We start from the raw sequence: 26,170 nt of genomic DNA on the forward strand, positions 1-26,170 counted from the left end.
TACTGCAAGTACCACATAGATTCAGGCAGCTTTGAGGGATGTATTCTTCCTTGCCCATAATAACTTGATTTGGAAAACAGGTAGATGTTATTCCCCAATGAAAGATAATAGTGATCGGTTTTATGTATGGTGCCCTCTAATATTTAAGACTGGAGTTCGAAGTTTTTTAGTCTTAAATCTGGACTATTTCCAGGACTTCACTGAGAAAAATAATATGTGCTCATAATTCAGAAATGACAGATTTGATCTTTTTAGGCAATTGTCAGAGTAGTTTGGAAAATATTATTATTAAAATAATTTCCTCCTCCATACAGAATTAGACATTGACAGTTGTTTAATAGTAGGGAAACTTCAGGAATAGAAATAGCCTGTCTTTGTTTAATTCCCACTGTCTCCCTGCCTGAGGGATATTTGATATTGTAATGTGTTCTAAAATATTTTATATGACTTTAGAAGTAATCAAGTTGATTTGATATGGCTGAAGGGCAAGACTGTTGAAGAAAGTCTCCTTCTGAGAATGAGATACTCAGTCTTGGACTTCAGCTATTGCCAGAAATTTGGCTTTGTTCTTTGACACGTAGCTCTGCATCTGTCAGACCTACATTAAAAATGCAAATAAATAAATAAATAAATAAATCAGCAATGATCAACATAACAATATATCCCAGAGACTAAATAGAAAATAGAATCTAGAAAGAAGGCATTTTTATGTAAAGGTAGATTTTGCTACAGATGCTGCTCTTGTTGGGAATAACTCTGTACTGAGGACTGGAAAGGCAGCTAGCTGTTTTGTACTCTACTTCCAATGCTGACAGTGCTTGTGAGAAGTCTGGCAAGAAAACTGACCTTTTCACTACTTGCTTTCAGAATCTGTAGAGTGATTATAATGACACTTGCAGTCCCCTCAGGATCTCATAAGACCAAAATATCTCAGGAACTCTGGATGAAATGATTATGTAATTTTTTACTTTTTTTTTTTACTGGTCACCTCCCTTAGGAAACTGATACCTTTATTTCATGAACGAGCCACTTTGTTGCTGCTTCATTTAATGAGATGGCTGTATTTGAGACATAGGGATGCAACAATTGTATGGGGCAGCACTGAATGCTTTTTTAGCAAAGTGAAAATAAATTGCTCTATTAAAGAACTCAGGGAATTTAAATGACAAAGTCTTTCAGCTAGCATTAGAGCTTTTGCAATGAATATTGTAGACTCTTAAATACATTTAAGCCATTGAGGATATGATTTCTCCATTGCATATTGTACCTTCTCAGGAGTCATTTGGTGAAGAAAGGGCATGTTTCTGGGCCTCCTGTGGGGACTGCATAGGGTTCTTGGTGCTGAGAATTGAGGAGGAAGGAGGTTTTGGAGTGGTGAAGCCTTGGCTGCTCCTTCTTCTCCAAAGAAGGACAGTGAAGCTGTGAAGGGTCTGGAGCACAAATCTTATGAGGAGTGGCTGAGGGAACTGGGATTGTTTAGTCTGGAGAAGAGGAGGCTCATGGGAGACCATATCACTCTACAACTACCTGAGAGGAGGATGTAGCAGAGTGAGTTTTGGTCTCTTTTCCCAGCTAACTAGTGGTAGGATGAGAGATAACAGCCTCAGGTTGTGTTAGGGGGAGGTTCAGATTGGATATCAGGAAAAACAACTTCTCAGAAAGTGTGGTGAGCTGCTGAAACAGGATGCCCTGGGAGGTAGTGGAGTCACTGTCCCTGGAGGTGTTCAAGAGAACAGTAGATGTGGCACTTAGGGACATGGTTTAGTGGGCATGGTGGTGATGGATTGATGGTTGTACTGGATGATCTTAGAGGTCTTTTCCAACCTTAATGATTCTATGATCTTGTTGAATAATGCAAACAGAACTTCTCTGACACCTAGCTATTGCTGATGTTTGACAGCCTGTTGCATTAGTGACTTCTCTTGGGAACACCATAATATTCACAGCAATAGGAACAATTACCCATGTGTAGCACATGGTGGAGATAACAAATTTCCAATTATTCAAGACTGTATGGTAGAATGAACCACAACTTGTTCTATTTCAAACCTGCTTCTTGTAGGATTCAAGACTAGGATAGAGTAGCTAAAACAAAAGAAAAAGCCTACATTTTGGCGAAATGTTCCAGTTAGGCAGATTAGAAAGCTACACAGACTGACAATTCAGGAGGACAGTTCTGACCTCCCTTTAGTTCTTCAGCAAATAACATCAATGTTCACTAACGAAACTGAGGTACTCACAGTGTCTTTATTAGAACAACCATTATGGATGTGGATATTCAAGCAAGGAAGGCAAACCAGCTGCAGCAATAGTTCTTGAGTAACATCTGAAAAAAAAACAACAGTTGTCTTTAAGTTGTATTGTGTTTACGAGCATTAGATGTTACTTCAAAAAGTGAGATTTGACTAATTTCTCCAGCAATAGATGCTTTCAATGCAAACTATTAATTCTTCTTACCAATAGTTCATGAAAAGATAATTCACTAGACTTTGGTACAGTTTTAATTGGATTCCATGGATTTTAGATAAGCTTATGTCTGGAAGCCTAATTCTAAGAGCCCTTAAGGAGCAGGAAATGGTAACTTTTATTTCGACACCTGCTGAAGAATGCCTATGAAGATGTCAAAAAATTAACTTAACAAATGTGCCTTCCATATGTGTCTGGTTGGAGGGAAAAAGAAAATCACTTTTCTGTTGTGTTTGAAGCTTGGAAATGTATGGCAATCTCCATGATGTATTTCTGGGGCAACTCTTGTCTGCTTCATTCTTTGTTTTGCCATAGTGGTGATTTTAAATTCAGGCCTTGAGACAAAAATGCACAGACCAAAACCATTTGTGTTAACTTATTCTATGACCTTATTCTGCCTCTAATAAGTGAGGGAGGAATGGACTTTAATTTTACCTGTTAGTAGATTAAGATTGGCTGTTATTTCTTAGCCACTTTTACCACAGATGAAATCTTCCAGGCTTTCTACGTGCTACCAGTAATTATCTCCTCCAATATATGAGGACACAGATATCTAGAGTGAGGAATGTAATTTGTGGCAGGCTGCTGAAAGAGCAGACGAACAGAGAGTTACTGTGAAGGACTGTACTATCTGATGGCGAGGACGTTGGACAGGGATCCAGGAGACCTGTCGTCTATTCCCAGCTCTGTCTTGTGCCTGTTGAATGACCTTCAGCAAGTCACTTTCCCTCTCTTGTCTCAGCTATCATTTTACCTGTTAAAATGTGATAATGAAACACTTTTTTTTTTTTTTTTTTTTTTTTTTTATAAACTGCCAGGTGCTGATGAACAGCACTGATGAAAAGTACTGCACAAAAGCTAAGTGGTAGTGAATACTTGATTGCATTTGGCTTCATTGAATTGCTGCTGATCATACAGATATTGATCAGCAAGTAGCTTTATTGGTCCAGTAGATATTATTATATATGTGATTATATAATAGTCAGAGTTTCCATTTGTTGTTGTTGGGTTTTTTAATTCTAAGATTATTGCTTCACTGATGATACTGATTTTGCTTTTGTGCTGTAGCCTCATAGAGAAGCTGAAATCTTGAGATTTTTTTCCTTAACCCTTATTGTGTTACAGACCTTTGGTGACAATGGAGCTCAAGCTGCCTAACATGGTTAGCTAATTTAGTATTAGCTGGTAGTTAGCTGAGGAGTCCAGAACGCTCATCAGCAGTGATGTATTTAGGCAGGAACAATCTACTGTGCAAGCATAAGATATGCAGTTTCTTCCAGCTGTTAAGGAAATTTCTCTGTTGCTCTGCCTGAGCCACCAACTGCCCCCAGGTTGAAGGGTGGCAGAACTGCTCACATGAGACGCTCTTGCTTAGGAGGAGAGACAGTTTCTTATGCACCTTTCTATTTCCCTGTGACTATGCATGGGCAGCTAAATTCTAGAAACGAGTAACATGAAGGCAGTTTGCATGCTTTTCCAGAAATTTGTGCAGAAATAGATCTAGCTAAAGTTAAGGGAATATTGTAGAACTCTTGGCAGACCAAGGATGTCATTAAACAAAAAGATTACTTCTAACCTCAAAAGCTTTTTGTTCTCATAAAGCACCAGCCTGACACAATTTTTCTCCAACATTTAGCATATTTTCATACCAATTTTCTCAGCTGTGGGTGCATTGAAACTTTTCATTTTCCTTACAGTATCTGAAGGGTTAGGTTAAAAAAAAAAAGAAAAGGAAAATCTTCCTAAAATATGAGCTACCTGTTAGTGTTTCTTATTACCAACAGATAGTATTATTTTCAGCATTAAGATGCCATGTTTACTTCAGGGGGAATTATTTCAGAAACCTAGAAAAGGAAAAACTGTGTATTTCTTTGGTGTAAAATTTGTACTGTCGTATTTTGAGTTTACTTGCTGCATTACAGGGTTAATATCTCCATTCAAGTGCTTTTGAAAACCACTTCTTTATTTGTCTTTATTTCTCTAGAGCAGATAGCTTGAACTTTTGGATCCTATTGCTTGATTGAATGGTCAGCATCATAACTCTGATGGCTTTTGGACACGATACAATAGAGACATAGAAACTACCTAACCTAATCACAGACAAATGATAAGGCTACCCTGAAAAAAGGTCCAATACCTTTGAAATTACAGAGTCATAAACCTTACATAAAAGAGATACTCAAAAGCACAAAAGGGGAGTAGGTGATGAGTCCATCTATTCTCAGTGGCAGGTAGATGTTTGTCACTCATCATGTCTTTGAAAGTCTTCTTTCAGTCTTAGAAATAAAGGTTTTCCTAAGAGATGTGGATTTTAGAGTTTCTGTCACATAGAAAAGATGAACTTTCTTCCGTAGTTATACAGTGTGCTGCAAGAACTAAAGAAATAGAGACATTTGACATAATAATAATAGTGGACCAATAAAATATGAGGCTCTGTTCATTCTGGCTCAACCACCAGAAAAAGAAAATTCCATAAAATGTGCTCATATATCTATGGGCTTGAAAGGTGCAATTTAAAAATATTTCTCACCTATGCCCAAATGGTGAAAATTACCAGAATCAAGGATTGTCTTATTACCTGCCTTTCAAACGTGAAGTATCCTTAGTAACATAAAGGGAGAATTGAGATCAACTCTGTTCTTTCAGGTTTGGAATGTATATATACATATATATATATATACACACATTTGTCCCCCACAGCATGAAAACATGAAATTTGTTCCCTAAATTTATTGCTCACCAATGGGCAAAAAGAAAATATATCCCTCTGAGAGTGATAGCCCAAATAATTCAGAAAATGAATGACAGCTGGACACCTAATTCCCTTGGGCTCCTTTGAGCTTTTGTTGCTTTAGTTTAATTTCCGAGCTTCAGAGGGATTCATTCAGAAGCTGAACTCCTTCACTTCTGTACTTCCCCATAAAAATACTTATTTGCTTTGTAGTCACAGCCAGCTGGTGAACTTCATAGCAAGTAAGAATACAAAATCCAATAAAGTAGAGAGTGATTCATCCTCAGCTGAGTTGGACTTGAAGCTATTGCTAAAAGGTATTATTTTTAACAACTACTATTATGCAGTTGCATTATAGTAACAAGTGAAAACTCTGTCCAAGATTGGAAGGCCATGGAAGTAAGCCTCATATCAACACTTAAAAGGAGGTGATCCCTGGCCCCAAGAACCAACAAAAACAATACAATGATTAAACAAGATTTAACAAATCCTGGCACTAAGACTACTTTTAAGGAAGAGTGAGTTCTGATGTTCTCACTTTGTCACACATATCTCTTGCTGCTTTGTTAATGTTGTATGTAAACTTTAAGTAACATACATTCTGCATTCTGCTGTTTGGATTTGTGTATTTGTTCAGAGGCCATACTAATTTTGTGGAAAAGGTCTTTTGGGAGGGGAGAGCCGTGGCAATGCTCCCTGCTCACACCTTGTGCTACTCAGCACTCGCACTGCAAACCACTCGCCTTGATGCACCAGCAGTTGTGTGACTGCAGACCCAGGCTCACACCGGTGAAATCAGAGCTGCTGTAGGTCCTTCACCACTTCTTTCCAGCAGGATGAACAGAAGCTAAATGAAGTTGAGCATTAATAGTGAACAGACTTCTCCTGTTCCTCTAGAAGTGCAATTGCTTCAACCTTCTTGCTTTGAGCTGAGAACATTTTATGAAAGTTATATTCTTTTCTGGAGTCTCTTTTGTTTGCTTTTCACCCTCAAATGGGTGTTAAAAGAAGCTGAACTGATATCCTCTAAGATTCCTTACCTCAACAGAACAGATGCGCTTGGAGCAGAGTGCAGCAAAAAAAGTTTTAGCTTCATTACTTAACAAAGCAGAGCTAATCTCTTGATTAAAACATCCCTGCAATAAAACTTAATTAATTTCTTTCGTAGCTGTTCCCCTAAGGTCTCCCTGCTTTCTCTGTTCCTTGTTCCCCCACATGCCTCTCTTGTAGACGCGGTCACGACGCACATCACTTGTGGTGCTGCTACAACACATGTGACGTCTGCTCTCTCAGGCTCCATTACCACGAGGCTGCTGCCAGTTCCAATTAAGCTTAGAGAGATAAGGACTCAAATTAGTACAAGATGACAGAAGAAGTGGGAGGAGGAATGATGGTTTTGATTTATATGTCGTTGGGTTATGACCTAGTCTATATTACTGGCTGGATGATCCGACTCACAAAGGTTGCGTGGCTGTATGCCCTCAGGAGAGCTGCTGCAGGGAGTCACTTTGATATGGGATAAAATCAAGAATGGAAGAGGCCTTCACTGGCCATCTTACCTCCATTGGGGTGGCCAAGAAGGGCTTGAAGACACTGCATGCAGGAATAAGTTATAGCAGTTATTCCAAGTTATATTTGGGAAGAGCAGTGCTGTGAACACAGTGGGTGATGCTAAGATGTTGCTGAGAGTTTCCAACTACTTGGAAGCTTCTTGGAATTGATTAAATTCATCTGTAGTGTTCTGTTGACCTTAGGAACAGTTCTCTTTCTCCTAAGATTTGGGTTATTAGAAGAAAATATAATTTTCTGGTATAGAAATGCATGTGTTAATACTGGTATATGACAGTCCTACAGAGGAGAGTGGACACACTTCTTTCCCAGAGGTCCCTGAGCCAACCAACACTGCTGTTACACGTTTGGTTTCTGTAATCAAAGCAAGTAGTAGTTTTGAAAGAAAATGCCATAAAAAAATTATTGCTGGGTTAGGAAATTGTGAATTGTTCCCACTGAAAGCATAAACACAAGTAGTTCTGTCACTAGGATTATCTCATGTTTTGAAAACAATGTTTTCACATCTAGGGAGATATTAATAAGGTCCAATTAACTAAAAAGATCAGAAATTTGAATAGAGAGGACATGCAAGAGCTAATTGTCAGTGACATAAAGTCTGTGTGTAACTCCTGTTTCCAAGAGAGAAAGGCAAAAATGTAGATAAAGCCTCTAGATCCAACAATAAATGTAATTTCTGAAATTGTTTTAATAAACAGAAAGCATGAGGTTAACTTTATTCAAATAAATATATATCTTGTAATTCAGAAGGAATAGGAATAAATTGAGAGATCCTGTACAACAGCGAAGTTAGTCAAAGGAAACTACAACAGCAAAAAGATCTTTTTGGCCCTTGAAATAAAAAGACCAAAGAAAGAAGCAGGTGAAGCGTGGCTGGGCATCCTTCCCCCAGCTAGCCAGTCATGCATCCCTCCCATGTGCTGCACTGTTTTTCTGTTGCAGCCAGTACCAAATGCCTCAAAGGAAAACAGGGAGAGAAAAGGGAGCCTGAACTACAAAAAGTTACTGAGCTGGGCTTACCAGCATCCCCTACTAGTTTCAGTTTCATGAAGCATTTGCACTACATCAGTGTAGCATAAGAGTGTGCCAGGAACAGAGGTAAGAAGGGAAGCAGAAGGACAGTACTGGCTAAGAGTTAATGAGTAAAGAAGTGGCCATAAAGAAAATGAATAAGGCTTATAAATAAGGTTTTCTTATTTTTCTATTATGATATTATGATAATGACAGTCTTACAACATCCCTCCTCTAATAAAAATTAGAACCTTACTTATTTTGAGCTGGAAATTCACGCTTCTTTTTAAATGGGCTCTCAGTCGTGGCTGTTAGCCATGGCGAGGTACAGACCTGTGACCCAGACTGCTCCTTCTGTGCCTGCACATCAGAGCCTTATCCAGCAGTAAAAGTGGAAGCCTGTAATATTGATTTTTGACTAACTGGTAATCAGAATGAAACTGGGAAATGAGCTGATTGATGTCTGACCCGTATCTGAATATCCGAATAAAGTAAGTTAAGCTTCTTAATGTTGACATAGATATTATAGGAGGTTGTTAGGTCCTTCCTGCAGTTGACCACGTGGAGCAAAAAGTAGAATTCTAGGGGTTTTTTGAGCTGCTCTGCCCCCACTTCTAGCTCTTATTTCACCTCTCAATGGGCCTGTGACTTTCTCTAGATTAGGTATTTCTTACTCCATTTTCTCTTTACTTTCAAAAGTCAGGAGTTGAATAACCAGACTTGTCGTTTTATCTTTATTATTTTGACTATCTAAAAAAAAATAATAGCAAGCTTCCATGTGCAAACAAAGGAGCTAAATAGACTTTGTCATCCTCTTCACATAAAAGCATACGCTTCACTTGTTCAATAACATTTATTTTCAGTACAAGCTCTGGATCATCAGACTGACATAGAATAATTTGTTTTCACTATCTTCCATATTCTGAAATTTGACTTTGGTGTCAGTTGTGGTCTTTTGAGAAAACAAACAAACAAACAAGCAGCTTCAGCTTGAGTAGTCTGTGCTCGTTACACCAAGAAATTAGAATTATGGCACTGCCGTAATTTCAGTCACAGCCTCTGCTTTGAGACATCTTTCCTGTCTACCTCCATAATACTGCCATGCTAAATGCCAGCTAAATTACCCAGCTAAATTACAGAATGTTTACGGGAATCTGTCATCACTGGTGAAAAATGTTACCTTTCCCATTTCTCAGTGATGAGCAGTCATGATGTATAACCCATTAGGTGATTTTTAGATGATGTTTTTGGAGCACAAAAGCATCTAATGAAATCAGACAGTAATCTTTGTGGAGATCTGCTTCCTGTTGCCCTGAGTTTCTCTGTCCTGGTGCTCTGGGTTCAGGCAGGACCCTTGGCGTATTCAGCAAATGGGAGGCTTTGCATTTTAGACCGCAGCAAATAACACTGCTGCAAAAGTTAGAAACGTGATTCTTTAACCAACTGTTGGAATGACGGCAACGTCACGAGGGAAGTTCATTAATTCTGTAGCTTACTTACATTCAAATGGTATCTATAGACAGAAGGAAGTAATTTGAAGGCATAGGCCGAATATGATGTTTTATAAAACAGAACCATGATTCAGTGAATCACAAGCTCTGTGTAATATTCCAGCCTTCAAGATTTTGCTTCTAAGACCCCAGAGCATTTCCTCATGCAGACCGATCACCTCCTCGGGGCAAAAACTGAAAGTCTGGTTGTATTTCATCTTTCTTTATCAGTTTTTATATCAATTGGTTGTACTTTCCTTTTTCCTCTTTTCTGCTTTTAAGATTCATTCATTTTAGGGAACTGACTAGCCTGTGTTCAGTATCTTACTAGCCGTATCTGCATCTCTGTCAGAGACCCTGTATCAATTACACATGCAGCAGAAATGTGCAAAGACCAGAGGGAAATGGTTTTGAATTGCCTACAGTCCACCATATCTGAGCAGTTTAGCTGGGATTTCACTCACCAGAAAAGGTTGGCGTTGGACTAAAAGTGTACTTGAGGTTCCAGAGAGAACAGAGTTTCCTATGAAAAGGCAGATAAGGACAGAGGAAGCCAATTCTTGAAATATACCAAAAGAATTTGGTGAATATCTCAGCTTGGAAGTATTTGATTTTATAATTTTCATCTTACCGAAAGTTAGAGTGTCTTACTGAAAGTCTGAACAGCCCCAGCCTCTGGGCTCAGCACAAGGCTAACTTTAGTTACAGGATTCTGCTTTTAATCACAATCAACTTGTTAGTCACCACCATATACTGCAGACCAATTTCCAGTTCTGGAAGATTGCTGTAGTCAGTTCATAAATATCTGCATTTGTCAGAGAAACTGAATGATGATATCTGAAGTGGTGAAGACTAAAAATTAACATCTTCATCGCTTCTGACAGCATCTGGTATTTAGTAACAGCTACTAATAATTTTTAAAGGTAAGGACTATCAACAAATAATACCGTAATTGGACATAATTTCCGTGCTCTGTTTTCCACTGCAGTTCAAAACAAGACTGTCACTGCTGATTTTGCATGTAACCATAAACTAAGGGAAAGTGCTGAAACGAATCATTTAAAGAAAACTAACGTTACAAATGAATTAATTTCAAGAGATTTTATAATTAACAACCTTGGATTTTTTTTTCCCAAATGCGTTGAGTCATTCATTACTCTTTAAAAACTCGCTTTGTACTATGACTAATTTTGTCCAGTTTTGCTGAAATGAAATAAGTCAGCTTCTGTTACCTGCTTAACGTTTTCTTTATTTATGCAATCACTAAACGTTTCTGGAGGGGCCCCTTTCTAGCCCTGATGAACAGGAGTTTTTAAGCAGCTGAGGGCTGCTTTGCGCAGATTGATCAAGGTAATGATTTTATTTTTTACATGCACCTTTGTACATGCTCTTTCTCAACGAGTATTTATCCCCCTATCAGGACAGTATCATATGCTGTATGTCTTCTGAAGTCATCCTTATCTTAGCTCTTCTGTTCTCTTCATATGTTTGGCTTCCCTGACTGTTATCCTGGGACACTGCAAGTCAAACATTCATTCCTTTGTGTCTTATATTCCAGTTTCCGCATCTTCCAGTAAAGACAGACCAAGTTTGATGGCAGTGTTGTGTAATCTACTGCATGCCAGGAATATCTTACATACAGTTCTCTAGAAGGACAATCTGGTAATACATGTCACCACAATGTATTTTAAAGATGATTAATGGGCTTTTAAATGATTCCTCAGGTGAGCTGTAGATCTTCATTATCTTCTCTGAGGACATTGCATTGGATTTATTTGGAGAAAATGAAATTAGGGTCATGAACCTTTCTTGAAAGGCTAATTTATATCTTCTGAAATATTGAAAAGCATTACGCTCTAATGATGCGATATGGTTGTTGATATCATAAAGACAACTGTCAATAATGTCCAGAAGATTAATGCTATTTCTTATTTAACAACTTGGGGAATTGCTGCTGTCTTCAAAGCTATTTTTAATAGTTGCTGTTCCTGCTTCAGTTTCCCCTGGATGCGCTTGAATTTTATCCAACTACCCAATAATTACCTGCTGTCAATCCAATCAGTAAAGATTAGCTAAGCTCTTTTTTTCTAAAATGCAAAAGTTGTCACAACACTACTTGACAATATTATGTCATGATGACGTTAGGTACTTGGCCACCTCACGCACTGCTTAATGGCTAATTTGAGTAATATTAATTAAATGATAGGATTTGGGATTTTGATGAGCCAGAATTTGCCTGAACAGGACTTGGCACATAGAATATTTGTATGTAATTTACTGGGATGAAGAACGTCACAAGGAAAAAATGCTGTCATTTCCTATTGATGTATATATTTATACATAAACCTTTCCAAGTAAAGCACAACATCTAGATCTGAAAATAGCAGCTCTGAGTTATTGCCTATTTTGTGAGCTCCTCATTAGCTGGCTGGGAGTTCATACAGCTAGAAATCCTCTACCTAGTTTTTTGATGCTCTGCTGCTCTATGTGGTCATGTTTAATTCTGTCAGAGGTGTAGAGAAAACATCACACAGCAGCTGCCTTGTGCCTCCTCGAGGTTTGTGAAGGGGATGTCTTTTTGGGAAGCACAGTAGCCTTTGAACTTTTCCATTGATCTTTGGTTTCTCTATGGTTTCCTGCGTTACAACTACCTAAACACTTCCAACAAATTCTGTTATCTTGAAGTGGTCTTTAGTGGACACCAGGGTCCTCTGTGGTGTGAGGAGGCTTTGCTATTTGGATTGCGATCTTTTCAATTCTCAATATGTGTTAACATGCAACTGAGATTACAGAGATTACAGAGGACTTCAGCTGCAGAGTGCTGTTGTCCTCTCAGGGCTGGAGTGAGTGCCTGTACCACATACGTAGCATGGAGATTGTCTCTGGTTTAGAGGCTGGCAGCTCTGGCTGTGTTTCTGTAATGGGACTGTCAACCCCATAATAAACGTCATCGCACTAATGTCTGGGGCGAGAACATCCATTGTGTGAGCACAATGTCTGCTCGAGGTAAAAAGTTCTCAGTGCAATGGCTGTCAGAAGAATAAGTGTTATCTCTCAGATATTGCCAAGCCCTCAAAGGTCAGGTTTCAGGTCCACAATGGTATCTTGCGAAGTACAGACTGTCCACAGTTTGTGTAACACTTTTTGCCCACCCTCTATGAAGAGAGCTTATAGCTCTTCACGTGCACTGGGTAAATCCATGCCCTCACACAGCAGCTTTCACGGCTTTTTTAGGGTCTGCTCCAGGTTCCCTTGCTTTCCCAGGGCACACATCTTCAGCGCAGTCCCATACAGGACTGGGCAGACTCAGGCTGCGACTGTACTAGAGCCAGTTAACATCCTGTTCCCTTTGTACGCCTGTGTGTTTGGTTATGGAGTCCTCCAAAATGTTAAAATCTCATCTCCTCTTCTCTGACATTTCTTTTGAAATGAAATACAATCTATTACCCCAAATTATACCGTTGTCTAATTTAAAACAATAGAGTACAGCAGTATATACTTTTTCACCTGAGGTCTTGCCAACAGCCCTTGGGAAGGGGATTTACTGTAGTGAGTCTCAAGGGAGTTAAAATGAAAAATAGAAACAAATATTGTATAGCACCACAGAGTAATTTTGGTAGATCAAGCACTGAGCAATTCCCCCATACGTTGCTGGGAGGCCACTGTGTGTAATTTAGAGCTCTGGAAGAAGTGTTCCTCTTTTTGCTGAATAATGCAGCAGCAATGGTTAAAATACCCCTCTGCTGCACTATCACTTTCCTTTTTAAAAGTCAAAACAGGTCAGTGACGGTAACAGAAAGTTCTTTCTCCTGCTTGCCTTCATTAAGCTTTTGCTTAAAAAAGAAGAGAGAAGGGACTGAAGCATGCAGCAATCGCTTCAATAACCTTGCAGCAAACTGCCAGAAAGTTTTCCAAGGCTCTCATGCAATTGAACCTGGTGAAAGGAACCTATTCCCCTACTCCAGCCCACAGCCCTCTATAATAACCTTGCTGGAAGCTGGGCTTGTTGTTTTTTTTTTTCTTGGTGTTTTTTTTTTTTTCCCTACATACTTAATTACGCAGGTCTCCCAGTAAATCAGTGCCAGCCCAAGAGAATTGGAGCTGAGGTTGCTAATGGGGAAGGGAAGGGGCTGAGCTGAAGGAAGGCGCAAAGCAGTGTGCGGGAGGGTGGGAATCCACAATCTCCGCTTTCCATTGTCGGCCGCGCACAGAAGTCACGAGTTACGATTGGGTTACAGCTCCTGACTATTTAGACTTGGACATGGACTTGAAGCCACTTGATGTCAGTACAAAGGGAGGAATGTAACACTGTCTCTCCAGTGCCAGTGGAGAGAGATTTGTAGGTTGGTATGTGACCTTCACTGCTGGCCCATGCAGGTGCTGTTCAAAGGCCCTCCCCATTCAGCTCTTGATACTGATACTAGATTAAAAAGAGAGAATGAAAAAAGTCGTTGTTAAAAATGTTCCTCTCTGTGTTTTCCCTTTATCTCCGTGAACAAGTTGTCTTTTGATTTGCTTGGGTTTGTGGGTCTAGGAGGCTGTTTTCATTTCAAGGACTTACTCTTGTACTATGTATTTTTTCCTCTCGTGAGTAACATTTAATCCAGTGAAAGATTTCTCTTGAGGCAATTCATGGGAAGTTCTAAAAATTTATTTTTGTTTGTGCGAATGCTATTTTGTCACACAACATTTTTACACTTGATTTGTAGCTACTTAGTTTAGTCCTGGATTTCTGTCCAAGAATCAAATCAAGGAGTAGAGAAGTGCGGCAAAGCTGGCCAGCACACCTGCTCCACCCAGGACAATTAAAGAGATAGCTGATACCATCACCAGATCTTACTGGCCGATCAGGGAAGGGGCCAGGACCCCTTCTTGTTTCTGGCATCGTTATCTTACTGTCAGTTACATTTCTGAACAGCTCGTTCTTCTGTGCACTCAGTTAATTCACAGTATTTAAGATGTCTCCAGAGATGTCATGTTCAAAAACTGTTTGGCAAATGTGCCACACTGTCCTTTAGATGGAAGCAGACCTGACCAGCTTTCCTCACCCAGTGGAGCAAAGCTGCATCTATCAGTCCATAAAGACTAGGTTCAGTGTAGATGTTCAGGACTGACTTTTTGGCTAGAAAGATCACAGGGTTTTTAAGGAGCTGAAGTGTTCAGTGGAATAACATTTATGTAGATGTCTTCTGCTAATAAGTGTTTGGGACAAATTTCTTCCTGGGCCCTTCTTGGAAGACTGCAGAATTATGATGCTCCTATTTAAAAAATATTTGTTCTTTTCCTCTATACTTTCTAAAAAGACCAAAATGTGTTGCACAGAATTTCTCCATCTGCTTCCAAACTTCCTCCCTGGAATACTGTGCAGCAGAGCAAACCTGCCCAGCCTGAACAGCAGTTTTGCCTAACTCTTATGAGGTTTTCCTATTGAAGTGGTTGGTATAGTGAAGAAGTGACTAGGCTGCTGCTGATGCTTTTTGTTTTCTGGTTACTGGAGAAAACCACCGGGTTGTTGATCTGTGAGTGTTATGTTATTATTCAATTACGTTGAGGAACAATCTTGCATTTTGGCCAATTTATTTTGAATGCTGCATGTTCCAGGGCCTCACTTGGTTCTACTATTAATCCCTTTTCCTTCACAGGAGTTTGCATATTGCTTTGGGTTATTTATACTTCACTGTGCTTCCAAATCCATTATTAATCACACAGGTATTGAAATACATTTCACAGATAATACTGGACATACTGCCGTATTGTTTGCTCGCATAATAGTCATGCTTTCACTCGGCAGGTTTCTCATACATCAAATTATCATTAGATAAGAAAAAATGTTACGGTGAAGAGTTGCCAACAACTTAATGCTGAATGCTCAAGCAAAACCCTGATGTTCCCAATTCCAGGTGATGACTCCCGGGGACAATAAAGGAGCAGATGCTCTGGTTAGATGAGAGCATATCACCTTCAGGGATGTGAACATTGCAAGGTTCTGCTCAGTGGACTTAAAGGAAACCTCTCATTCATTTTTTGTCCGGCAGCAGTCCAGATAACTAAACAAGGGAGACTTCTTTTGTGGATGCATTTTGGTTAATAGAAAAAAAAAAGAAGGAAACATTTTAGTTTTGAGACTATCCCTCAGCCGTCAGTGACTATAAGAATGCAGAGTTGGAGAGGACCATCTGGGGCATGGAGTTCCATTTTTGGCTCACCTGGACCCCTACCAGCCCGTGGGCAGGCTTCTCCAAGCTCGTTCTTACAGCCTCACAACAAAAGCTGTAAAAGCTTAACTGAGGGGAATGGAGAATCAAGGAGGAAAACAAAGAATGATCAAGAGTTTTAGCAATCCTTCAGGCCCTTTGCAAGGGCATAAGCTATTGGACAAAGCTCTCTGGTACTCCCAGCTGATAGTTGGCATCATGAAGGCCAACTCCTTGTCCCCTGCTTTGCTGGCAGGTCTTTTCACCCTGAACTCTTGTATAAAAATTGTTTTAACCCTGAGTGTTTGAGCAAGCCTAGCCCAAAATACCTCTGTGTTTTCATTTCTACTACTATAATTAAGGCAAAGCAATAGCAATTTGACACAAAACCATTTTTCTGGTGCTTGAATGGATGGCTGGTGCTGTCACTAAGATAGAAATTTGTTGAAGCTAAGGATTGGTTAAATAAGTCAAATACTGTTGGTACAGCATCTCTCTTAGCTGTTCAAAAATGACATTTTTTTCCTTTTATCGAGTGAAACGCGTAATTCTTTTGTCTGCCCACGCATTCAGGCACACACTAAGTCCTCTGGGCTTATCAGGCTTCACAATGGAGTGGAGGACATCCACTGTGTCATCCTCCTTAATTTCTGCAGTGTCTGCTACTTTTCAGTACAGTAAAAGGTCGGTTTCTGTAGACAACAACAGTAACAGTGTCTACATCACTTAAATTCCATCTCTTATCTGAAGTTCAGTAGAACAGCAACACAGGTTTACAGAATTTCCTTCCAGAGATCTTAAAGGACTCTGCAAATGAAAAAAACCTCAACACTTTCCGCTCCCCCTCAAACCCCACTCCAACCCAGCCATTGGACCCCCCAGAAATGTGGCCGTTTTGCAGGTGGCGAGGACATGTCACAAGTGAGAAGTGACTCATGAGTTATACACAGGAGAGCTGGGGCACAGCAAAGAGCAAAAGAACTTGACTGTTGCTCGCCTGTGCTAACAGCTAATCTTAAAAAATGCATGAATGCATAAAATAAAAGTCAGTTTCTGCTTCTGCTGCCCTTTGAATTTCAATTTAAGTCATGTACAAATGACTCTGCATCCTTCCCTCTAGTGTAATTTCAGCTCTAACTTGGCCTAGCCTTCTGGAAAGAGGTTTGACTCAGTCAGAGAAGGAAGCTCTATGCGCACAAAAATCTGCTGAAACCATTTTAAAGATTGGCTTAAGTTCAGCTGATGGGGGGGGGGGGGGGGGTGACTTGTAAATCCTCCTTATGTGGTTGTGCTTACAATTTATGTGTAATAATCTTAATCTTCATAATTTATATAATTACAGTGTATTAACAGGGTTCCTTTAGACACATTCTTCTGCAGAAAAGCACCACGTGTACAGAATCACAGCTGGGCTGTGGTAGCATCCCCTAACCTGTCACACACTTCTAGCAGCTCAACCATAGCCTTGAAAGTGACAACTCCAGCTTGCCTTTATGAGATTCCTGCTCATAATTTCTCCTCATAGAACACATTTTGAATTCTCCTGGGGTATTTTGAAAGCCTCCATGCTGCCTGCTTTTGGACTGTTTGTTCTAGGCTCAAAATAATGAGATTGCACAGAGGAATGAAGGGGATTTCACGGGGTGGAGCAGTGTCTTCAAGACACCAGTTGAATGGAGAACTCTCTGGGACAGGACCATCTTCCTGATTTGTCTGCTGAGTTCTTAGAGGGGTCTGCCCTGGGGCAAAATCTTCTTAAAAGACAACTGGGTGCACTGCAAGGGAGCTTCCCAGTAAAAGACCTCAAGTGTTTGTTTTTCCCTTTTCCTGTAGGAAGGGAAAAGGTTATCAAATGCAAATGAACACTATATTTGTGGGGAAAGGATTGCTGGATTTACTTATTTATTTTGAAAATAGCGACATCATGACCCCTTCTATGTTCATGTGTCATTATTTCTGTGAAAATTCAAACTCTCTTCTAAGTGTTCAGGTTTGCAACATCAAAGGACCATAGAACGGTCTTCTTTGATGTTAAACTTTTCTGCTGATGCTGTCTGTGGTCAGGTAATACCACATGATTAATGTGAAAAGAATTGACCTTTACTGATTTTCTCATGTTCACTAGGGAGACAAAGATGTAATGCATCAGTGGGATAGAAGATACAGTCATCAAGAAATTCCTCAGTATTAGAGAACAGATCTTTACCTTCCCAAAATCAACCACGATGTGTTTCCTTTGCATTTAATTTCTTCAGTGTGTTTGTGTAATTATTTAATATTAAAGAAAGAGAAGCGTGGTTTGGTCATTTAGTTAGTAAAATCACGCCTTGGGACTACCAGGCCTGGGAAGAACTGGCTCCTTTCACTCAGCTATTGGCCAGCCTAAGCAAGTCGCTTTGCCTCTTTATAAAATAAGGATAATGGTTCCTCCATTGTAAAGATGTGAGATCTACTGCTGAAAAGCAGTACATGAGAGTTAGGTAATATTATTTCTGGCTCTCCTACAGATGTGCTTAGTGTTCAGTTTTCCCATCTGTAATGTGGGGATGTTAGAACTAATCTACCTCCCAGGGTTGTTTTGCTTAATTCCATAAAGTACTTGAAAACCTCACATGGAAAGAGTTATAGGAGCACAAGGTTTCTTAATAAAGCTCATTCATGAGTAATGTATTTTTGAAGTAAGTGACTTGAACCTTCACCCATAGTTGGAAACCAACACGAGCCAAGTTGTCTTTGTTGTTCAGCAAAGGTTGGTTGATATTTTTTTTCCTTACATATTTAATTCTCATAAGTCTTCACATTTCTGGTTTCTGGCTATGATTGAAAGCAGAAATGCAAAAATACCACAAGAGAAGACTGGGTTGGTTGTTGGCTTTTTTTTTTTTTTTTTTTTTTTTTGGTTGTTGTTGTTTTGGTTTGGTTTTATGCATTTATTTATTTATTTATTTTCCTGACCCTCCCAGAAGATGGAAGTTCTAAAACGCACAAGAATCTTCCCCTACATCCCCAGTTCTCACTTTCCCCCCGCAAAGATAGATGTCTGAATGTGGAGATGTACCCAAGCACAGCCAGTGCCAGGAATCCTTTGAGATCTGCCCTGCTATGCTCAACACGATGCGCAAGCAACTCTTGGGTGCATCGGGGCTGCTCCGCTGAGATAACCACTAGTGCTTTATCAGTACTTATCTACCATGCCTTGAGCTATACAAGACCACATTCAGCCTCACCACTGTGCAATTATTGTTGCTGATTATTGCACATAGCATGGTAAGCAACTTCTGAGATGCCGCTCAAATACAGAGGCTGACACGGTCTTTACATCAAAGGGCTGTAACAGAAAATTAGCCAAAACTCATTTATCTCGATGTCAAAATCCCTGCTAGCTGGGAAGGAAGAGAAGTTGGACCAACGTGGAAGGCTTTTAGGAATCCTGGCCTTAACACTGCGGGATGCATTACAAACCCGGATTTGTGGGAACTCTGCCGGCAAATAATCCATACTCGAACCTCTCTGCGCGTATCTCTGATGTGTGTAAAAGAGGGATGGTGCCAGGAGCAGAGCAGCGAACCTGGAGCTGGGGAAGTTTGCAGCCGGGGTTTCCTCGCGCGGGGAGGCAAGGACGGCTTGCTCCTGCCCCCTCCTGGTGCGGCCCTAAAAGGCAAGGGACTGCGAACATGGCACCTTCCGTCCTCAGGGCTCTGCTCCTGGGCCGGAGGGCGAACACCGTCCGTTTCCATGGCGCAAAGAGGTGCTGCCATTGCTTCTTTGCTTCTTGTCACTCTAAGTCCAGCTGAGCTCTGTACGAATAAATCGAGGCCGGCCTTCTTCCACTTCTTCATGGGAGTATGTTGTTTTAGGAAATGCACTTCGTAGTTCTTTGTAAGTTGGCCTAATGCTTTGCCAGCTGTGAAACAGACGATGCCAATCATTTGAAGAAGAGGTAGAGAAAGACATGCAGCCCTCTAGGAAATGTAGGGACTCCACTCTAGCAGGCAGCTGGGAAACCAGAGTTTAATTTTAAGAATGAATCTTGGCAGTTTGCAATCTGTCACCATCGTGCTTTTGAAGAAAGGACAGCCTGTGGGGACTGCATCCCATGGAGAGCTGCAGTCCCTGGCAGGTATTTCGGACAGCTGGGTGGGCAGGCAGCTGCAGCGCACACTGTGTGGTGTTTGCCCACAGAAACAATCCAAGCATGGTAAGTCGGGGCAGCATGGATCAGTGCATGGATCTCTGGTTGGTTCCAGACTCGAATCCTTCCACCTTTTGGATTTAGCACAGGTTTAATACCATTGAGCACAATACTGGCTTAGAATAAGGCTGAACCTTCGTGCCATTGGCACGACTATAAAATCTATTCTGGTTGTGATGCAAGTTCCCTTGACACCAATGTATTTCTTAAAAAACAACAACAAAAACAACAACAAAACAACCCCAAAAACTTGCCGTCACAAATTTTGTGTTTCCAAACATGGTAAAAAGAGCTGATGAGGTACTGTTAAATATCCATTGCCATTGTTAAATATCCATTCCCATAAGTGTAAGATACGTGTAGTGCCAAGATTGAGTCTTCTCCATTTTTTGAATGGTTTTGTGATATTCTGTCTTCTTCCAGATTCTGTAGTAAGTTTCAGCCAGCATTTTCAGAGGCTGTTTGCATTTCAGGAGATGGTGTTGAACTGTGCCTGAACTGGTGGGAGCACTCTTTCTGCACAGCTTTATCTCAGCCTGAGCCCAAGCTGTAGGTGCTCGCTAAGGTCTTATTTTTCTTCAGCATGTTTGAAAGACACACTTCGCAGCACTACATGGGCAAGCTTGATGAGGTAGACTCCTCTCTGTGTAAAACAACTTCTTTTTCCTTTATGTGTTTTGGCTGATAAATTTCTGTACAAAGGTTTGCAACACACCTACGTTTGGGTACCAGGTTTTCTGACCGGTAGCTGGAGAAAGGTAGATAGCAGACTTCATGGTCCTGGTGGGTGTATAGCTGTTGGAGGGGGAGGCTGAATACCAAGTGATTCCTGCTAAATGGGCAATATCAAAGAGAGGAAAAAAGAAAAGGAAAGGCTTTGCTTTCTTCTAGTCATGTCCTGAAGTTTCAGGGAAGTCTGACTGCACTGCCTTTTGTCCACTTGAGTAACATTCTTTTTCCAGGGAAATTTCCAGAGATTAATTCTTCTCATTGAACTCCTCTGGGCTTTTCCTTTGCAGGGTGGGGCTGGATGATTTGAAGGTCTGTGACTCTCTGATGCATTTCGAGAATACTTGCACCCAACAGCATGGGTGAAATGCTGAAGTGCACAGAAAACTCTGAACAGAGCTACAAAAATTTGAGGGGGTGAATCATTTGTCCACCGCTCACAAAATCAGTTATGAGTTTGACATTTCAAGAAAACTGTGTGTAAACTGATGTTTATATGCAATAGACCACAAAGACAAAACAATTTCAAATGAAAGAAACAGTTTAGTTAGCCTGATATAAATATCTTGGTTTTTTTTTTTTTTCCATCATTCTTTCCATCAAGAAACACACATGAACTTCACTTCAGGGCAGTGTTTTTCTTCCTTCAAGTTCACCTGGCAAGCTGAAAAATTAGTTATTTGTACAGGCCTGGTTGTGAATCATCCTGACTCTGCTGTGTCTCTGCTGAGGAGGACATGTTAGCCCCTGCCACCTTTGCATGGTGCTTTTGATTTTTCTGCTTTCAAGTTCACCATGATCCAGTTTGGCCTCAGATAGTCTGAAAAACACCATTTCTCAAAAAGCACTTGAACTGCTCCAGGGCAGGTAAGTACTGAGATAGGTATTAGATAACCGGAACCTCAATTTCTGATCTTTCCCAGACTTTAGCAGATCCAAACAAACAAAACAATACAAAAGAATAATAATTAAAAACAAGAAAAATAGAAAAATAGGCAGATCTACCTCACTTTCTGAATACAGGAATTGAGATACTGAAGTTTTCTACCATTACACAATGCTATCTTCAGATTAGCATTCATTCATGACGTTGTGGAGGACATATCCCTCCCCAGGAGTTTTAGCATCACACTCCTGACTTTTACACGAAGTGTAAACCAGCAGTGATAGCAGTAGATGGGGCCTTGGGGAGGATGGCCAGTCCTATCGTTGCCTTAAGCAGAATCTTTTAGAGAAAACTAGCCTGGATGTAACGCAAACAGAGTTTTAGCATCTTCGGTATTTAATTAGAGCCACTGAAATGTTTTTAGCACATTTCTAGGTAGATTGCTTTCAAGCTTTGTTTTATCGTCTTTTTTTCCTAATGAGCTGCATTGCTGTATCACACTGGAGGTCTCTCTATGGCTATCCAGAGCTTCTGCCCTCAGAGGAGACCATGCAATATCACATCTTTTTCCTGTAAGTCACAGACTTTATATTTCATGCTGTTACTCGGTACTTTACATTTGAATTAAACATAGCTTGTTTTCCTTATTTCCTTTTTTTCTTTTTGGAATAAAATATATATTCTGGAAAAGTATCTAATTTTGATATGAATGCATCAGGAAATGGATAATCAATCATTTCCTTTAGAAGTTTGTTCCAGTGGTTAATCGCCGTCACTGCTTGAAAAATTGTGACCGTTTTGAATTTCTGATTTCAACTTCCAGTCACCGGTTCTCATTATGCCTTTCTCTGCCAGATGTAAGAACCCTTTAGTATCCAGTACGTTCTCGTCTGGAAGTAACTACGCAGTGTAATTAAGACATCACTCATTTTTTTTCTTCCCAATAAACTCAGTGGATGGGTCTCTAAATCTCCCGTGGTCAGGTGTCCATTTGTCAGTTCAGTCTAATGCTCTCTGTTGCCTTTTGGATTGTGATAGTGGTTGGTAAAAACTGGGGTGTTCTGCTGTGTGGGAGTAAAATCCCATTGCTGCTCACCATTCCCCTATTTGTATGTGTGTGGATCATGCAAACAACTTCTTCATTTGTCGTTTGTTTGGTTTTAAGTCCTTCTGAATTTGGAATTTCATTGTGTTTTATGTGCCCACCATGTTCCCTAAATCTTTCTCTAGACTCACAGCTTTCCAGGGTCCCATTGTGTTCAGTTTTATTCTTGGCGTTATGTATCACCTTTGCACTGACTGCATTAATGTCTTCTTCATTTCAAATGGGATCCCTTTAACAAGTGACCTGGGATACTCCCCATATGAGTATTTTCATTTCATCATTATTTACCAGGCTGCTAATATTTGTCAGCCATCTGTCTGTCAGTGCTGACTTTATATTCCCTTGCAGAACATCAGTGAAAATGCTGAGCAGCATGGAGTACACTTCAAAGCCCTGCAGAAAGCCACTATAGCATCCTCATTTGATGATGGTCTGATTGACGCAGCTGGGTTTTGAGTTATGTTAAATAGCCATGTCTTAGCCATTTAACATAAGTTTCCTTGATGTTATATGGTGTTTATCTAGTAAGTATGTCAAGCACTAAGTCTAAAGCCTTGAGAAAGTCTACTACATCTGTGCAGTTAGCTTTTGTGCAGGCAGAACATGAAACCAGTTTTATTTGAGGAGAGCTATTTTCCATAAACCCACGTTGACTGGCAGTAATTAAAATCTTGTTCTTTCATGTTTCAGCAGTTCAGTCCTGTCTCAGCTTTTCAACTGTTTTACCTGGAATTGATGTGAGGTTAACTGCTCAATAGTTCCTCCGTAATTGCACTTGATTTCCTCTTCCTCCCTCCCTCCTTCTTTATCTCTCTCCCTCTAGCTTTCCAGGCTACTACGCTGCTTTCCGTCACTTGGGATCCCTCTGATATTAGAATTTATTAAAAATTAACATTAGCAAGCCAGAGTTCTCCTCTGTCAAATATTTTAGGACCCCTGAGTGTGATTTATCCAGTCCTGCTGATTTAAAAATGTTTATCTCTACGAGATGATGTTTAACATCCTGCTTATTTCCTAATGGGTTGGAAAGGACGTGTTCAACTTTAGTCTCATATAAAATAACTTCTCGCTATTACTTCCCAAGTACCAAACAAATAGTTATTGAATGACTCTGGCTTTTTTGTATTATTATTATTTGAAATTTTACGCTGGCAATATGTCTATCTAACGCTATTGAAGAAATCCTGCTCAGAATTGCCATGGGTCAGTGTTTCATAGAACCATACAGTTGTTTGAGTTGGAAGGGACCTTCCAAAGTCATCTAGTCCAACCCTCCTGCAATGAACAAGGCAGGTCCCGCCTGACCTTGAATGTCTTCAGGGATGGGGCATAGAACACCTCTCTGGGCAACCTATACCAGTGCCTCACAATCCGTACCGTAAAAAATTTCTTCCTTACATACCCTCCTGTATGAGTCTTCTTCATGAGTCTTCTTCATTCTGTACTTCTGTACTTCAGAGCATTGCTATATTTTTGCTGTTAGTTAAGTCTTAGAAATACTTCTGATTTACCAATGAAGTAGTTGGGCCTTAGCCAGTCTGTCCTTGATGATGCTGATGGACTGACTCTGTTCTGAAAGAACTTCTGATTTTAATTCATTTTTTCCTCTCTGAATTTTTCCTCCCACTCGCTCTTCTTGTAATTTTCCTCAGCTGGAGGATATTAGCCTTTGGGAAGCACCGGCTACAATTGTCTTCATTTTGTCCACTTTTAATTACAAGCTCTTAGGATAATGTTGCTTTCCAGCTGTATGATATGTTCTTTGTTAATCAAGATGAGTTACAAAATGAGTTAATTCAACTTGGATGCAGTACTTTTTCCTTATGTGAATGAGTAAGCACATCTTGTCATCAGATCGCTCCCTCACTCTCATTTGGGTGAACTGCATTGTACACAGCAATAATGAGATTAAGCTTTCTTCACAGAAACACAGGTGAGACCTGGGAATCTCTGGGCTTCATCCAGGCCTGAAATTCAGCTTCTCCAGGGGATAACAGGCATCAGACTTTGCTGTTCATATTAGCCCCATCTCACATTTGGTTTATTACTCTGCCTAAGTTGCTCCATATTCTAATGACTTCCTCAGAACTCACTGCTGCAGATGGTATATTTATATTAACTTGAAGATTGCATTCCATCTTTCAAATGAGATTAATAAATTTTCAGGCCATTGTGGTTACCCGAGCTGACCTCCTATAAACACAGCCTATAATTCTTCACCTAGATTCCAGCATCTGGCCCCATAACTCATACTTGAAACACAATGTATCTTTTCTAGAAATATCTTTTTTTTTTTTAAATACATTTCATGAACATGTAAGGCCTCTGTCACTTGAAAATATTTCCATATTTAGAATGAAATCTTAACATCTTGGTGATTGCGTGGGTATCGCAGTACCTATGTCTGTTTATAACTATGTGTGACAGTGGCATTGCCCTACCTGGTACCGAAGCACCTGTCTTCTCTCTACCTAAAATGCTTTTCTTAGTCTCTTTCAAGTCGATATTGTTATAGAAATGAACGTGATCTCAAAACCACAGCTACGGATGATTAATGAAAGATGCATGATAAAAACCAAAATAATCAGATTACCTACAGTGACATCCCACATAGACACATATGCATGCATATGTTGACTTTCCGTACCTTTCATTGCTATGATTTACTTTTCTGCAGTTTCTCTCAAATGAGGATGGAGCGATAGCTGCTGGAATAGGGATGACGTTGTTATTTGCTGTATGAAACCTTTAGTATCTGAGATTAGCAACAGAAAGCAAGGACTAGAACTAAGCATTCAACCTCTTACTAGTACTCCTGGGTTTTACACTTATTTTTTTATTTAATTTCTTTTTCTATGGCGAGCTTTTACACTGAAGTCTAATATACTCTTGCAGAATGGCATTCTCCTGGGCCTATTTGAAATTCTTGATCTTTTCTGCATCTGTTTAAATCCTGCGTTCATGCACGTACAGTACAAGGTCAACCTTTTTGTTTGTTACTTTTATGGAGTTTAAATAAAGTCCAAATACCTGACTGAGATACCTGTCTGGTGCAGCCTTGTGACGGTTGCAAAATCTTCAGACTCAGGGTGTCACATGATTAACTGTTTCATGAGGAATACGAGAAACCATAAAATCATGGATTTTGCCATAGGAAGGGTATGCTTTGGAACTGAGAGCTATCTAAAGGCTTATTCACCACTAATCAGAATGTGGAATGTGGTGAACCGTGCTCAAAGAAAAAAAAAACAAGCAGACTTGTCCTCGAAACAGAGCCCTGTGGACAAGGAAGGCTGATAGCTCTCAAACAAGCCACAAAGCTCGGCCTTTTCTTAGAGTTGCTATCTTAAAGTTTGGTCTTACCCCACAGCGTGGCTAATCAACTTCAGAGATCTACAAGTATACAAGTAGAGATGATCTGCTGCCAGGGATGTCTTTGTTTATTTCTATGCAGGTTAACATACTTGACTCCATTACTGGCACTTTCCAAACCGATGCTGAACCAAGGCACCAGTTTGGCATTTAGAGGCATTACACTCTAAGAAGGGTTCTTGTTTGTCTCTATTATAGATCTGGACTGCTTCTTGTGAAACTTATTGCCCTGCTAGAATCTCAAGAAATTGCTCTTGAAAGGTGTTGTTTTGGAATGTCTATACTTAGCCCGAAATTATAATTACTTTCATTTTCTTTCTTTCTTTCTTTCTTTCTTTTTTTTTTTCCCAAAAGATAAAGCCCCTGTAGACTTTTGAAAGGATTATTTTATATTTCTGCTACATTTTATTGGTGTGAATCTTTAG

The sequence above is a fragment of the Gallus gallus genome, chromosome 7 (genome assembly GCF_016699485.2).
Source record: "Gallus gallus isolate bGalGal1 chromosome 7, bGalGal1.mat.broiler.GRCg7b, whole genome shotgun sequence".
Taxonomy (NCBI): Eukaryota; Metazoa; Chordata; class Aves; order Galliformes; family Phasianidae; genus Gallus; species Gallus gallus.